This window comes from Tamandua tetradactyla, chromosome 7 (genome assembly GCF_023851605.1).
Source record: "Tamandua tetradactyla isolate mTamTet1 chromosome 7, mTamTet1.pri, whole genome shotgun sequence".
Classification (NCBI taxonomy): Eukaryota; Metazoa; Chordata; class Mammalia; order Pilosa; family Myrmecophagidae; genus Tamandua; species Tamandua tetradactyla.
The window spans coordinates 1,746,232-1,761,078 of record NC_135333.1 but is presented as its reverse complement, the minus strand read 5'-3'; the positions used below and the strand labels follow the sequence as shown (position 1 = coordinate 1,761,078).

The 14,847-nt window shown below is 42.0% G+C and overlaps 1 protein-coding gene and 1 long non-coding RNA gene across 4 annotated transcripts in view; one reads left to right on the top strand and one right to left on the bottom strand.

Moving 5' to 3' along the window:
• The window catches only part of DISC1 (DISC1 scaffold protein), a 387,745-nt gene that overhangs the window by 101,148 nt on the left and 271,750 nt on the right, over positions 1-14,847 (bottom strand). The gene's annotated exons all lie outside the window — the stretch shown is intronic.
• LOC143690756 (uncharacterized) overlaps positions 9,218-14,847 on the top strand; it is a 31,500-nt gene continuing 25,870 nt past the window's right edge. For 2 of the 3 annotated variants that reach the window (XR_013179170.1, XR_013179169.1), the window contains exons 1-2: positions 9,218-9,567; positions 12,273-12,470. This is a non-coding gene — a long non-coding RNA (uncharacterized LOC143690756). The remainder of the gene's footprint in view (positions 9,568-12,272; positions 12,471-14,847) is intronic. The other variant, XR_013179168.1, reaches the window with a different exon arrangement.

The window sequence follows — 14,847 nt, the reverse complement described above, 5'->3', positions numbered from 1 at the left end:
TCAATAGATAGGATCATCGTGTGTCACACTTCTTTGCAGACTTTGGTTCATTCATTCACTCACTGATTCAGCAAGTATTTATTGAGCAGGTATTTATCCTGACAGGAACCAATGAGTCAAGTTAAAGTTTGTAACCAAGCCCTCTCTAGGTCACTATGTCATGGGTGGGTCCCTAAGATTCAGCAGATCTACTATGCCAACACAAATGCTTCAGAACAGACCGAAGCAGTGCAGAGACACACACATACACATCTGCCTCCACTTGAGTTTGGGAGAATTCCTAACAAGCCCAGGTCCATGTTCAGTTCAGGAATCTGACCATCACTGACCCTGAGGGGTCCAGCCTGCTTCTGGCTTTTTTCATATAACGGTCCATCCAAAAACAGGACTACTTTAAAGCAGGGGTGACTCACCTCCACTCTGGGTCCACCTGGTAACTACTTCAATCTCTTGAGATTCTTTCCAGGATGAAAATATGACTGCAAGACTAAGCCACAGTAAGTCTCTGACCACATACCCTATGCAAGCACAAGTATACAAGAGTGGGCCAAAAGCTGAATGTCTAAAGGGGATGCAATTTGCCCAACCATGAGCTTAATAAATATAAGGAGCAGGAAGAGTAATGGCTAACATGCAGAGAACTAAGAGAACCCCAAAAGGCAGCCAGGCTTCTGGGCCTCAACTCTGTTGACTAGTGGACCCTGAAAATAGACTTAAGTCTGGCTTTCAGTCTCCTACTTTAGTTCCCAAGCTGTCTGCCCATGCTACACATGACAACATTCTTTCTTCTTTCAACAAAACACATACATCTATGTATGATATTAAGAATCACTGATTGCATACGTAGAATGGAATGATTTCTAAATGTTGTGTTAGTTAATTTTTTTTAATAAAAAAAAAAAACAGCTGTAGCTGTTTGTGCCAATGAGTTCCCTTCTTTTTGGTATCTCAAAACACATTTTCCCCCTAGATACATGTTGTTATAAATGGTGGTTAAGATCTCAGACCAGCTACCAAAACCTATTTAAAGAGGTGTCGTGGGTTGTGTGCATGGCCCCAGAGACACATCGCCTGGCTTAAACCCTGGCTCTGTCACCCCTGGCTGTGGGTTAGCAGTTTTAATGTCACATGCCTCAGAGCCCATGAGCAAAATAATGGCCGCAACCCCATCAATCCCATATAGCTATGGTGAACATTAAATATGTTTAAATATCACATGCAAATCACTTAGAGCAACGCCTGGTTAGACAGAAGAGAATATTGGCAGAAGCTGACAGATCTGAATTCGGCCACTGGCTCAGCCATTAACTCTCTGGATGCCCTTGAGCAAGCCCCTCAGCTTATCTGTAACTTGGAAAGGTTAAAGTACAGGATCTCTGAGGTCCTTCCAATTCAAAACCCAAAGAAAAATATCACTGGAAATATTTTGTCCATATGCTCTCTGAAAGCCTCTATTTTAACATCTCTCTCTCTTTCTTTTTTTTTTTATTTCTTCAGTGTGGTTGATAGTGCGAGCCTGGTTGATCTCAATTCCCTTAGCTTGCAGCAGGTCCCAGAGGTTTCCAGCAACCCCTCCTCTATTCTGCCTGCCGCCAGATCCTCGCCCCATCCCCCCTTCCCCACCCCATCCCCTTCCCCGGCTCCCCAGGCTCCTAGTGTCAGATTGGCAGTCAGTTTTCAGCAGCCTCTGCTCCCCTGCCACACCCATCACCAACTGTCCCTTAATACAGCAAGACTGGGGGGGGAGGGGGCAGAAGTAGTTCTGCTTCAGGAAACAAAGTAGAGAAATGCCCTCTTTTAAAACAACTTTTTCTTGCCCATCTCATTTCTTTCTTTCTTCTCATCTGGTTTTCAAGCCACTAAAAGCCTCTCTTTCTGCCCTTTAAACTCCTTGAGCAACACTGGACTTCATGACCCAAATTCGCTAAAGAACAGCCTGCAAAAATCATTTGTGTGCTTGTCCTGAACGCTTTCCCCGTAGCGTTTTCGGAGAAAGGATGATGACTTGCACATTTTAGCGGCGGGCTTGCCTTCTCTCGAAGCCGTTCGCAGGCTCTGTGGCAGCGCAGTGCCAGGAGGGCTCATTAAGCCTGGGAAAAACAACAACCCAGCGGCAGACTACTAGACGACAGCATGAATGATTTAAGCCATTTTTGAAGTCTCAGGGTTAAAAATACATTCTTTTGCCGGTGAGAGTGTATATTGTGATCGAGACTACTTGGGGACAGGATTTCCATATTTTGTCAGGAGTGGGGGAGGCAAGTCAGAGAGGAAGGATGAAGAAAACAATAATGTTGCTCCAGGCTGACTCTGTGAAAGGTTAACACGTTTCAAACAGAAGAGGGCACGGCCTTCCCTGCTGAGGACACCTAGGCAGACAGCCACAGAAAAATCATCAGCTGGTGTCACCATCCTTTACACACACTAATTTTCGCTAAGACGTCCTTACAAGGAAAGTTTAGAAACTCTGTGTACAACATTTATTTAAATATATCATCCCCTATTTTTGTATGCGTCTCTTCTATTGTAAAATCTTGGAGAGCAGAGATCACGTCTTACACTTAATACTTTCTACAGAGTCTTTAAGAGCTATTCTCTTAATAGGTACGTTCTCTAAATTAATTGAACAAAAATGAGAATGGGATGTTAGGACAAGTATAGACGCAGTTTCTTCTCAAGAAAAGTTCCCTAAGTCAGAGCCCAATCTACCATCTGGGGTAGTGTGGAAATCGGCCCACGAGAGAATGGTGGAGGAAAGTTCCTGGGTCCAGGTTGTCAGTGCACATCCCAGCCAAGGACTGTTTGGATGGAATGGCCCAGGGACCTGAAACCACACTCTTGAATTGTAATATGACTGGCGATGGGCATGCAGCCAGCTGCAGGTACAGGGAGGAGCTTGAGTTTGCGTAACAGCATGCTACCCAATGGATCCAGCATTTGGAAAGGTGCTCTTCATGATACTCTTCCCACAGAACTCCACCCACCTCAGTTATAACTCATCACATTTTATTAGAGCTATCTATTTACTGGTCTGCCCTCTCTATCGCTGATCTCTTTTGCATTCTAAGTGTTTGACACAGTTCTTGCACACAATGGATGCTCATGAGTGGAGCAAACAAAGGACAACCTTGGAACAGGGACTGTTGGGAGATGAAGGCAGACAGGAGAGGAGCTCCAGGGAAGGCTGGCTCCCACTGAGGGGCAGAACTACAAGCCATAGAAAGAGCGAGGCAGATTCCCTAGTTCTTGGGCATCAGTTTATGAAGATAGGAAGTGATATCCCGAACATGATAAAGTTTCAACTATCTCGTATCCCCTCAGTAGAAAGTAGGTCTTGGGACACTGAAACATCAGGTTAGGCAGAGGCATATCAACAGCAAGCGTAACCTGACGGTCCCGTATCTTAAAGTTCCTGACCTAGAAGCAGGATTGGTCTAAGGGCCCAAGGTGCGTCCAAGGCTATAAATGAAGACCATGTGGCCCCGGCTGCAGCAAGAAGGTAGAAATGAGGATAAGAATGCTGACCCTTCCTATCCTCTGTATCTCAGAGAAGAGGGGATTCTCCTTTGTAGGTGGAGAACAAGTTGGAAGGATAATCCACAGGTTCCCACCATTCCCCGAGGTTTTGGGATCGGGTTATAGAAACACGCCAGAGCAAAAACACTTGCCATGAACGTTATTGGTGAAAGCTCTGGTACTTAAAAGCCATTGTCTTTTTAATAAAAAACATTCTAAATAAAAATTCCAGGAAACCTATAGACTTCTGATAAAAATTACATGAAGTGATGAACACAATGCATCATCCCCTTAGGGATGTCTCATTCCCAAAGCTGGCCTTTCTTAAAGGGTCACAAAGGGAGCATGAGAACTGAATTTACATTTGAACCCTCTCTTCATCCAAGCTTTTAGTCATTAGATTTAGTGGAGGGATAAATCTCTGTCCCTGCCTCTAAATCCAAACAGCTTCCTCTCTCTGTTTTGTTCCCTTTGGCTTTTCTTTTACTGCTTTTAAAAGAGTTCTTTCCCCTTAGCCCTCCCTTCAGTCTGATTGCTTGACATTTGGGCTCAGAAGTAGCCACTGAAATTTCAACTTGCCCTTAAACTGGATTAGGTACAGATATGAGAGGCTCAGCCTGATCATCAAGTTTGTAAACACTGTGAGTCAAAACAGCCAAATCTCAAGATCCAGCCGTCCTGTGCCACGAGTACAACAAGCAGTTTAGCAAGCTGTTGTGACAATAGAATGTGTGGTTAAAATAGATTTTTGGTAAGGAAAAAAAAAAAACCTTTGCTTCTGCCATATTTGACATTGTTAATAGTTATCTAGTATTCTGAATTTTTTTTTTTTTACTGTCCTGAATTTTAGATTCTATTACTTCACTTAGATAACACACTAGTGGTTTTTATGTAAATCTACTTAGATATGGGTCTGGACTGTAGAGCCATTCTGCTGATCCAAAAGGTATCAAAATAAGCATCCAAAATAACTACTCTAAAGTCTAGTCAGAAACAGAGTTTGGAGAAAAGCTTTCTCCTGTGGAGTATGTTAGCTGACGGCAGCCAACTTGGGTCCTCTTCAGGACCACAAAGCAGTAGTGCTAGCAGTCCTCATAGCTGTGTCAGCTAGCATCGAATGCTTATTATGGGTCAAATGTAGGGGTCAACGCTTTGCATGGACTATTCCATTTGTGGAGGGAACCTCTTAGATCACTTTCACAATGCAGAACTATTCTCTGCAATATTCCTGGCAGTCCTCGAGCTTCAGCTTGGCTTTCTCCAGTAAAAGGGAACCCACAGCTTTATGATGTAAGCTATTCCATATTCAGACTGCTCTAATGGTTGAAAAGCTTTTCCTAGAGCACACAACTTCACCGTACAGTTGGCAATTTTATTATCACCATCTTCATTTCCCAGACTGCTAAAACAAATACCAGACAATGGCTTGGCTTAAGCAACAGGAAGTTATCGGCTCATACTTTTGAGGCTAGGAGACGTTCAAACTCAGGGTGTCAGCAAGGCAATGCATTTTCCCCAAGGTCTGTAAGACTCTGAGGCTGCTTGTCTGTAATCCTTGGTCCCTGTTGCATGGTGGTGTTCTCTGCTTTCCCTTCTGGGTTCTGGCTTCTTGCTCCTCCTTTGGCTTTCTCTCATAAAGCCTCCCATAATGGGATTAAGCCTCAATCTCGTTTGGTTGGGCCTCACCTTAACCAAAAGATCCTATTTACAACAGGTTCACAACCACAGGTATGGATCAAGATCAAGGGCACGGGTTTTACTAGGGCACTTAATTCAACCTATCACAATCACTGTTTACAACAACAACAACAAAAAAAAAAAAAAAAAAAAAACAACTGAGGCCAGAGAAGTTAGATAACTTGGTTAATTTCACACAAACAGTGAGCCAGGATTGAGGTCCAGGTGTTCAGGCTGGCAAACATGCTCACAAGTGCACACTATTTAGGTTTTGCAGGGGCAGGAGACAGACTCTCAAGAGGACTTCTAAAGTCTCCCAGCAACACCATAAAATGAATCTCAAAGAGCCAAAATAGCCCTGCCATATATGATGCCTTCCCAACCTAATCTTATGTGCCAGTTTGAATCCGTTGTGTACCCCAGAAAAGCCAAGTTCTTTAATCCTCATTCAGTATCACTGAGTGATATTTTTTTATTGTGTCCATAGAGATATGAGCCACCCAATTGTGGGTAGTAATTTTGATTAGATGGTTTCCATGGAGCTATGTCTCTACCCATTGAAGGTGGGGTTGCTTACTGGAGCCCTTCAAGAGGGAACCATTTTGGAAAAAGCCTCAGAACCAACAGAGTCTACACAGCCAGAGACCTCTGGAGATCAAGAGGGAAAATGCCCCTGGGGGAGCTTCATGGAACAAGAAGTTGGAAGCGAAAGCAGGCACTCCCATGTGTGCCATATACCCTTCCAGCCGAGAGAAAGAAACCCTGAAGTACATTGGCCTTTCTTGAGTGAAGGTAACCTCTGCTTGGTGCCTAAATGTGGACATTCTCATGGCCTTAGAACTGTAAACTTGCAACTTAATAAATTCCCTTTGTTAAAAGCCATTTCATTTCTGGTATATTGCATTCTGGCAGCTTACTAACTAAAACAGATTTTAGTACCAGAAAAGTGGGGTGCTGTTGTGGTTTGCAAATACCAAACATGTTGGAATGGTTTTTTAAGTGAATAAGGGGAAGATTCTGGAAGAATTGTGATATACCTGATAGAGAAGGCCTAGAGTGTTTTGAAGGGACTGTTGGTCAAAATGCGGACTCTTACGATACCTCTGATGAGGTTTTAGACAGAAATGAAGGTGTAGTTCCAAACTGGAAGGAAGGCATTCTTTGTAGATGGAAAGCAGAATTTGAGAGTAATGAATTTGGATATTTAGCAGAAGAAATTTCCATACTAAATCTGGAAAATGCAGTCTGGCTTCTCCTTGCAGCTTATAGTAAAATGTGACAGGAAAGAGAGAAGTTGAGAATTGAACTCTTGGGTACAGGGAAAACAGAAATTGATGGTCAGGAAAATTCTGGACTTCCAGAAAGTTAGACCTCAATGAATAGGGACCCATGTGAGGATTTATGCAAACATGGAAGCATTCAAGCATTTCAGAAAAAGTCAGGATTAGAGACTGAGTTTTCCAGAAAGGAACTATGGAAAGTCCTTTTGTCTGATGGGCATTGTCCCAGCATATTACATAGAAGAGCAACAAGAACTGGTGTGGGATCTGTATGAATGGAACCACTGTACAAATGGAATAAATGGAACCACTGCCATTCTGGACTTAAACGGAAAGAAAAGGGACCAAGTGAAGGAAAAATGTCTTCAAAGAGGTAGAACCATGGAAGCTAAGGTCTGGAGCCAGGAAACCTCAGGCCAGAAGAGTGGACCCACCCATACACATGGAGAGGGTGAATTTGCCCCAGAAGCAGAGCGGGGGCCTTCCACGTCATTGTTCAGGAAGAAGTGTGCCTCCTCAGACCTCGGAGCGGGTGGAAAACATAAACCGAGGATTGGAGGGAGCCTGGTTGCCACCCTATTGTTCTGGAGGGGTTGAGATTGTGCCCTGAAGTTAGCAGACAGCCCAGGTGAAGTCCCACTGTTGGGAGAGGGTGGAGCCAAGAAAAAGGTGGTCTCCTCAGTGTACCCCAAGGTTGCAAACTCCATACCAGCCTTTGGAGGGAGCAAGATGGCTGCATAGGCCTTTGGAAAGGGTGGGCCTGCCATTTTCCAAAGTCCTGAGGATAAACGATTCTCAGACTTTGAAATCTAATGAGGTTTGCCCTGCAGATTTTAGGAATTGTATGGGACTAGTGACCCCCATGTTCCTTCCAATTTCTCCCTATCGCATTGGAAACATGTATCCTATAACAGTCCGTCTTTTGTATATTGGCAGCAGAAAACTTGTTCTGAGTTTTACAGGTCCAGATCCAGAAGAAAATATTTGCCTTAGAACAGACCATACCTGTAACTGACTTTGTTGAGACTTTGTATTGGTTTTAACTTTGTATTGTATTTGTATTGTTACTGAAAAGGTTTAAGGCTTTTGTGATATTGTAATAGAATGAATGTGTTTTGTATAAGGGAAAAACATGTCTTTTTTAGAGTCAAGATGGTGGAATGCACTGGTTTGAAAGTATTATTATGAACCCTAGAAAAGTCATGTTTTAATCTTGATACAATCATGTGGGAGCAGTCTTTTCTTTTAATTCTGATCCAATAATGTGGGTTGGAATCTTTTGATTGGATTATCTCTATGCAGATGTGACACGCCCAATTGTGGGTATTAAATTTTGATTAGATGGAGCTGTGACTCTACTCATTCCAGGTGGCTCTTGATTAGTTTACTGGAATCTTTTAAAAGAAACATTTTTAGGAGAAACCTCCAAAATGACAGCGCCTAAAGAAACAACAGAAGCCTTAGAGCCGGAAGAAAATTCACAGCAGAGCTGACGTAGATGTAGAAACATGGAGAACAGAGGCCCAGATATTTGGAGATGTGTGGAGCCCATGAGATGTTAAGCAAGCCAGAACCTGGAGAGGCAGATGCCAGCCATGTGACTACCCAGCTGACAAAGGTGTTCCTAACCCAGGGACCTTCTCTGAATTAAGGTAACCTCTTAATTTGGGTGTTTTCATTGCCTTAGAACTGTAAACTTGTAACATTAAATTTCCCTTTTGTAAAAGCCATTGCAATTCTGGAATATTGCTTACAAACTAGAACAGCTCATCTGTAAGACAAATCCTGGACTCACTGGTGCTAGGTCAATAATTGGAGCAAAAGACTCAGATTAAAAAAAATTAAACCTGCTGCAAATTTCCTTATATTGTGTCAACAGCACTACCACTTCACTCTTCTAGCAGGCCAGTAACCACCCTCATGTGCTTTCATGATAAGGAGAATTAAGAGTCCCAATATCAGGTCCCCTTTGCTTCCCCTGGATTGCTGACAAGACTGCATTATCCTCATTTCACCTACACAGATCTATTCACACCCACACCCCACGCACTCTGCTGAACATCTCACAAATGTTTCAATAGATTTTTCCAAAAGAAACATTTTTATCCCGTAGCTGTGGCACTTGTATGTGCTGTATTGGATGAGAATGCTCCTTCCCTTCCCTGTCCTAAAATGGTGAGCAAATACACAGGCATCCTCTTGAGGACAGCTGCAAGTGCTCTGTCCCCAAGGCCCATGACAAGGCATGCGGGCCGTCCTCCTGAGAACAGATGGGACGGGCAGAGGGAAGGCGGGTACAGTTCAGTCCCCTTTCCCTTCTTCCTTTCTTTTCACTGGTCCTTTCCTTTGATTTATTGTTGCCTTTTCTTGCTGGGAAAAAAAAGTTCTTGTTTTTCACTTTAAATGTACTTACATGACAAGCTCTTTAAGTTCTGCGATTAAATCATTATTGAGCTTTCAGGGAAAATAAAGAGACACGGAAAAGAGACTCTTAAGCCCATAATACAGGCGAGAACAAGTAAAGAAACACAGCAGGACTTGTCAGATGAATACAAATAAATGGTCGGTTTTATAACTCCAGAAACACACTACACTTTCCCTAAGTGCCCATCAAGGCTTCTCTTGTGGAAATAAAACTCCGGCCTGAAGATGAAGCTGCTCAGAAGCAGAACACTTGTTTCTGGTTTCCAGGCTCCTCCAGCGTCCACCATTCTGACAACGTATATAAAGTCACAATAGGAGGGTCAGAAAGCCACAGAGTTAAGTTTCAACATTTTCTCTACATGACATAACATTAGAAACATCTCGTGGAAAGATAATCGGGACGTCCCAGCAGAGATGCTTTCTTGGATGTAAACCCTAAGATGCAGCATGAGTGTGTGTTCCACATGAAGAGTCTGAAAAGGAAAAGGGCATCTGAGTCTTTAAATCAGGAAAACCCCACATCCAGTGAAGCAATATCTATCTATAACCATCAGTGACTACAGGTTCGGTTCTAGAGCCCAAAGAAAAATGCTGTAGAAGATAAAAGAGAGGAAGCCAGTTTTCCAGACAATATGTAAACTGCTGACCCCTTCAAACATCTGGAGAACAGGTGAGTTCAAAGAAAGGGATCCTGAGGGGGGCAAAAACCACAGGAGACCTTGGAGCCCGAGCACAAGGTTTTAGCACCTGTGAAAGAGCCTGTTACAAAAGACTACACACTGTACGATGCCATTTATATGAAAAGTCCAGAATAGGCAAATCTAGAGAGGCAGAAAATAGATGCATGGTTGTGTACGGTTGCGGAAGGGGGAGGAATGAGGAGTAACTCCTAACAATTTAAGGTTTCTATGGGCAATGATGAAAATGTTCTAAAACTAGATTATAGTGACGGCTGCACAACTCTGTAAATGTACTAAAACCCATTGAATTGCACAGGCTAACTAGGTGAACTTTATGGTATGTAAATTTTATCTGAGTAAAGCCATTAAAAAAAGAAAAACAAATGAAACCTATATTGAGTTTGCTTAAGCTGATGTTGCTCTGATTTCTCAATGCTACATGGAAATGTTTTGCTCATTGAATTTCCTGAGTGGGGTATTCTGGAGGTGCAAAGATTTGGGCTTAATGGGCTATAAAGGTGTGTCACCTGCAACCCAGAGAGAAGGGTGCTCCATAGAGATGTGCTAGACCTCCAGGATTGACCTGGATGACCTATGGGGCTGTCCAGGTATCACCCACTGTCTCAGTGCTCCCCATGCATGGTACTTCTGCCACCTGTGCTCCAAGCAGAGAACCATCCCATAGGTAGGCAGTTCAGCAGAGTGGTTAAGAATCAGTATGCTATGATTCAAATGCCAGGTTTAACCTGCATCAGACACATTCTTGGGCACACTGAGCTTCTAAACTTCTCTGTGCCTCATTGAAAAAGGAACGATACAAGCACATCCCCCACGGGGTCCAAGAGAGAATTAGAAGCATGCAATATTGCAAGCAAACATTTACAATAATATGGAACACAGTAAGCACTTAGTAAATATTAGCAGTTATAGTCACTTTTGTACCATCAAAACTTCTCCCTAGTTCCTAACAACTAATATTAGCCGGACACTGGTCATGTGCCAGATATTCTCCTAGTAGGAGGTTTATCAGCACTAATTCATTGATTGTTCGTGATAACATTACTGAGGGAGGCATTTGTGTAACTCTTTATCATAGATGAGGAAACTGTGGCAGAGAGTGACTTGCCCAAAGTCACATAGTGAATCACAAAACTAGGATTCATCCAAGTCCCTGTGACTGCAGAGAAAACATCTTTGACTGCTCTACTCTATTGTCCTTGCATGTGTAGAAACAATGTACTAACTGGCTCCCTTTCAGTGCTCAAAAACGCGAAAAGGAAAAGAAAAAGAAAATTGAAATAGGGACATGTAGTTAGTGAGGATTCCAATTTGCTTAAGTTGACTTCTGAAGAATCCAATTGTGGCATTATTTACTCTACACACCCCTTAACAAACATCAATTTACAAGAAAAGAGTGGAGGACAAGTAGATCAAGACAAAAGGCTGATGTTTCCATCACCTTTCCCAAACTGGGAACAAAAGTGTGTTGACTCACAAAGTCTAAGGCACTCAGGTGTCACAGTGCCTGCACCAGCTGGTGTGTGGTCTGCTGTCCTAGAAGCCTTGCAGTCTCTAGGACATTTTATATGCGAGTTGCATGTGACTGTCGTCCACGTGGTCGAAACCAAGGCTTAAGGAAGGAAGGTAGGCCCTGGAACAGTTATTTTCATTGGGGATGATTTTGCCCCCTGGATAGGATTGCTGGATAAATACAATTAATTTAAATATCAGATAAACAATGAATAATTTTTAGTACAAGCATATCCTGAAATACCATGGGATATACTTATGCTAAAAGTTATTCATTATTTATCTGAGAGACAAATTTAACTGTATGCCCTATATTTTTATTTGCTAATGCTGGCAATCCTATCACCATGGAACCTTTGGGAAGATCTGTTGAAACATCTGGCAGTCACTACGGGCTAAGGTGCTCCTGGCATCTGGTGGATAGAGGCCAGGGATGCTGTTAAACATCCTACAAAGCTCAAGCAGCATCCCACAACAAAGAATTATCTCATCCAAAATTCCCATAGTCCCAAGATTGAGATGCCTTGCCCCAGACAGCAGGGAAAACTTCACAGGGATGTACTTGGAGCCTGGAAATTTAAACTTCAGCTACTGATTGCAACCAAACAGATTTCCACAGGAAAACAGCACAAAATTCTATTTGTAATAAGGCACACGTAAAGTTATTTTAGTCACTCTGCACATTATTTTGATACCCAAAATTCTGTTTGTGAGAGAGAGACTACAGAAGCTCTTACACACAGCCAAAAATAGCAGCCCTACTATAACTCATTTTGACTCAGTCCACTGAAAATCAAATCTTACCAGAAAAGGCCTTTCTGATCAGACTTAGCATCAACATGCTTTATGCACAATATGCACTGTAGCCACAGTAATAAAATTAGGAGATTAGTTAAGGGCAAATTTAAACCAAATCCCCATAGGAAAGTTACATGCACCAACCTGAAAGGCCTGCATGTAGGCCACTCTGAGAAAAAGGAAAAAAGAAAAAAAAAACCACTCCACTAGAAAGCCTGTTTACCAGGGAAAAACTTGGCTAACCCCGGTTGACCTTATATTCACTGAAGCATGGGGGGGGGGGGGGGCGGGGGAGAAAAAAACACTAAGAACCTGAAAACCAGCTTGGTAAACTCTTAAGCATGTTTTTTCTTTACATGTTTTATAGATAAAAATACAAATGGATGGTGTTTTATTAATATTGAATTAAAAATCAAAGACAAAGTAGCAGCTTATTGTCAAAGCTGTCTCAAGAACAAGACAAGATTAGTGGCGCCAAGCTGTGTATAAATTATACTCACGATCCATCAAGAAAATCAATCAATGGGAGAAAAATGGTATTTTATGCTTCTTAGAAACCATCAAGGTAGGTTCATTCATCAACAAAATTTAGTGCAACAAAAAATCTGAAGGAAAATAGATGTTGCACAAATTAGGGATTAGGATTGGAAAATTACAAATTCTTTGAAACTGAAGGGCTTTATGGAAAGTGTATACAATGAAACCTCCTCACAGACGATAACTACGTATAGGGAATTGAACGTAGAACACATACATATACGAAAGGAAATCTATAAGTAAAATTAACTCGTAATGGGATAGTTGCTGAGGATTCCAGAGGCTGGCACTGGAGCACATTCCCACCCCAGGCAACAAACTTCACATTTGTTTTCCTCTCATTCGACCTCCTTCCTCCCATCCCCAAATGTCTCTTCCTTCTTGCTGGTCTAGGGCCTCAAGGCCTGTAAGCATCCAACGATCCATGAACAATTTTGAGAAACCCAGACAGAAAGCGGGTGTATTTCTCTACACAGAAGCGCCTACAAGATTACTATAAGTGAAATAGGAACTTTAAAATTATCTGCAAACTTTACAAATGTTGTATTTCAAAATAACATTAGCTCTGTAACCGGTGCACTTACAAATACACACCTAGTGTGCACAATTCACAGGCACACAGGCATGGGGAGAGCTGCTATCTCAATAGGAATGCAACCACCCACAAGCGCCACTCACCTGAAACCCAACCAAGAATCAGCACTTTAGATTTAAAGGTCTCTTAGGAACCAATAAAGAGTCCAGAGAACGTGTGGACTTTGTTTACAGGCAAGACACTGACCTCAGAGTCTATTCTCTCCAACCTCATACAAAGCTAGAAATCACATGGATGTCTCATTTCCAGGCTACCAAAGGTTGAAAACAAACACATTAAAATAGGGAAGAGCCAAAACAGATAGGAACATTGTTTGCGCAAATAACAGCTCATTGCCTGGATGTAGGGTGGCAGGCAAAGAAAAATTATAAAGAGCAGACCCAACTCAACACACAACAGTCCTGCAACCGTTTGATGTAGGGGACAAGGGGCACGCACCACTCGATAGAGACCCCAAAGATATTACTCTGTGAGAAAAGCAGTGAACTAGGAATCCTGTTTTAGTTCTAATTCTAATTGTTACTGGTGTAAGTAATTTAGCCTCTCTGAATGTGTTTCTTCTGTCATAAAATGAGATAATCACATAGTCCTTCCTGATCATAAATGGAGTATGAAAACATTCTAAAATTTAAAATAATTTATGCAACTGAAGCGTAACATTTCATTTATTACTAGTATACAAAATATTAACCCTGAGTCACCAAGAAGAGGTTAAATAACTATATATATCTAGAAAGTGAATACTGTATTATTTACAGCCATGTAAATGAAGGGTGAAGTGTAGTCTCTCCACCCAACCCTTTGGGGTCAGCAGCCATGCCCCCCCACGCCAGCCCACCCCACTCCTGCCCCCTCTCTGGCTTCCCCAGGGTGCAGCAGGCTGGAAGAGAACCCACACAATTAGAAGGAAAGAGGAACGAGTTCAAGTCCTGGTTCTCCCTTTCACTATGTAACCTCAAAAAAATGAACAAAGCTCTCAAACTCAATTCCCCTGACTAAAATATCCCTGTCCATGTAATTCTCAATTGTATTATTATCGTATTTGGACTCATATAATACAGAAAGCATCTTTTTTTTTTTATTATTGGGAATCGAACCTGGGTCTCCAGCATGGTAGGTGAGAATTCTGCCACTGAGCCACCATTGTACCACCCTATAGAAAGCATCTCGGAAGTTCTGAAACATTCCCCAAATCTACAAGAGGTCAGTGATTCCATTACCCAAGGCATCTGGCAGTAACAGACACCTGTGTTTTCTTTTTTCTTTTTTTCAAACATAGAGAAAGAAGAAATATTTTAATTTGAAAAAGTACTGTTATGAGCAACAAAATTCAGGTTACATTTTTTTAAAAGAAATAAAATGAAAACAAACAAAAAAAAATGTATACGTACCATTCCCCTTACCCCTCCCTTTCATTGATCACTAGCATTTCAAACTAAATTTATTTTAACATGTGTTCCCACTATGATTTATTTTTATTCCATATGTTCTACTTGTCTGTTGACAAGGTAGATAAAAGGAGCATCAGACACAGGTTTTCACAATCACACAATCACACTGTGAAAGTTATATCATTATACAATCATCTTCAAGAAGCATGGCTACTGAAACACAACTCTACATTTTCAGGCAGTTCCCTCCAGCCTCTCCATTACATCTTAACTAAAAAGGTGATATCTATTCAATGCGTAAGAATAACCTCCAGGATAACCTCTCAACTCTGTTTAGAATCTCTCAGCCATTGACACTTTATCTCATTTCACTCTTCCCCTTTTTGGTCGAGAAGGTTTTCTCAATCCCTTGATTCTGA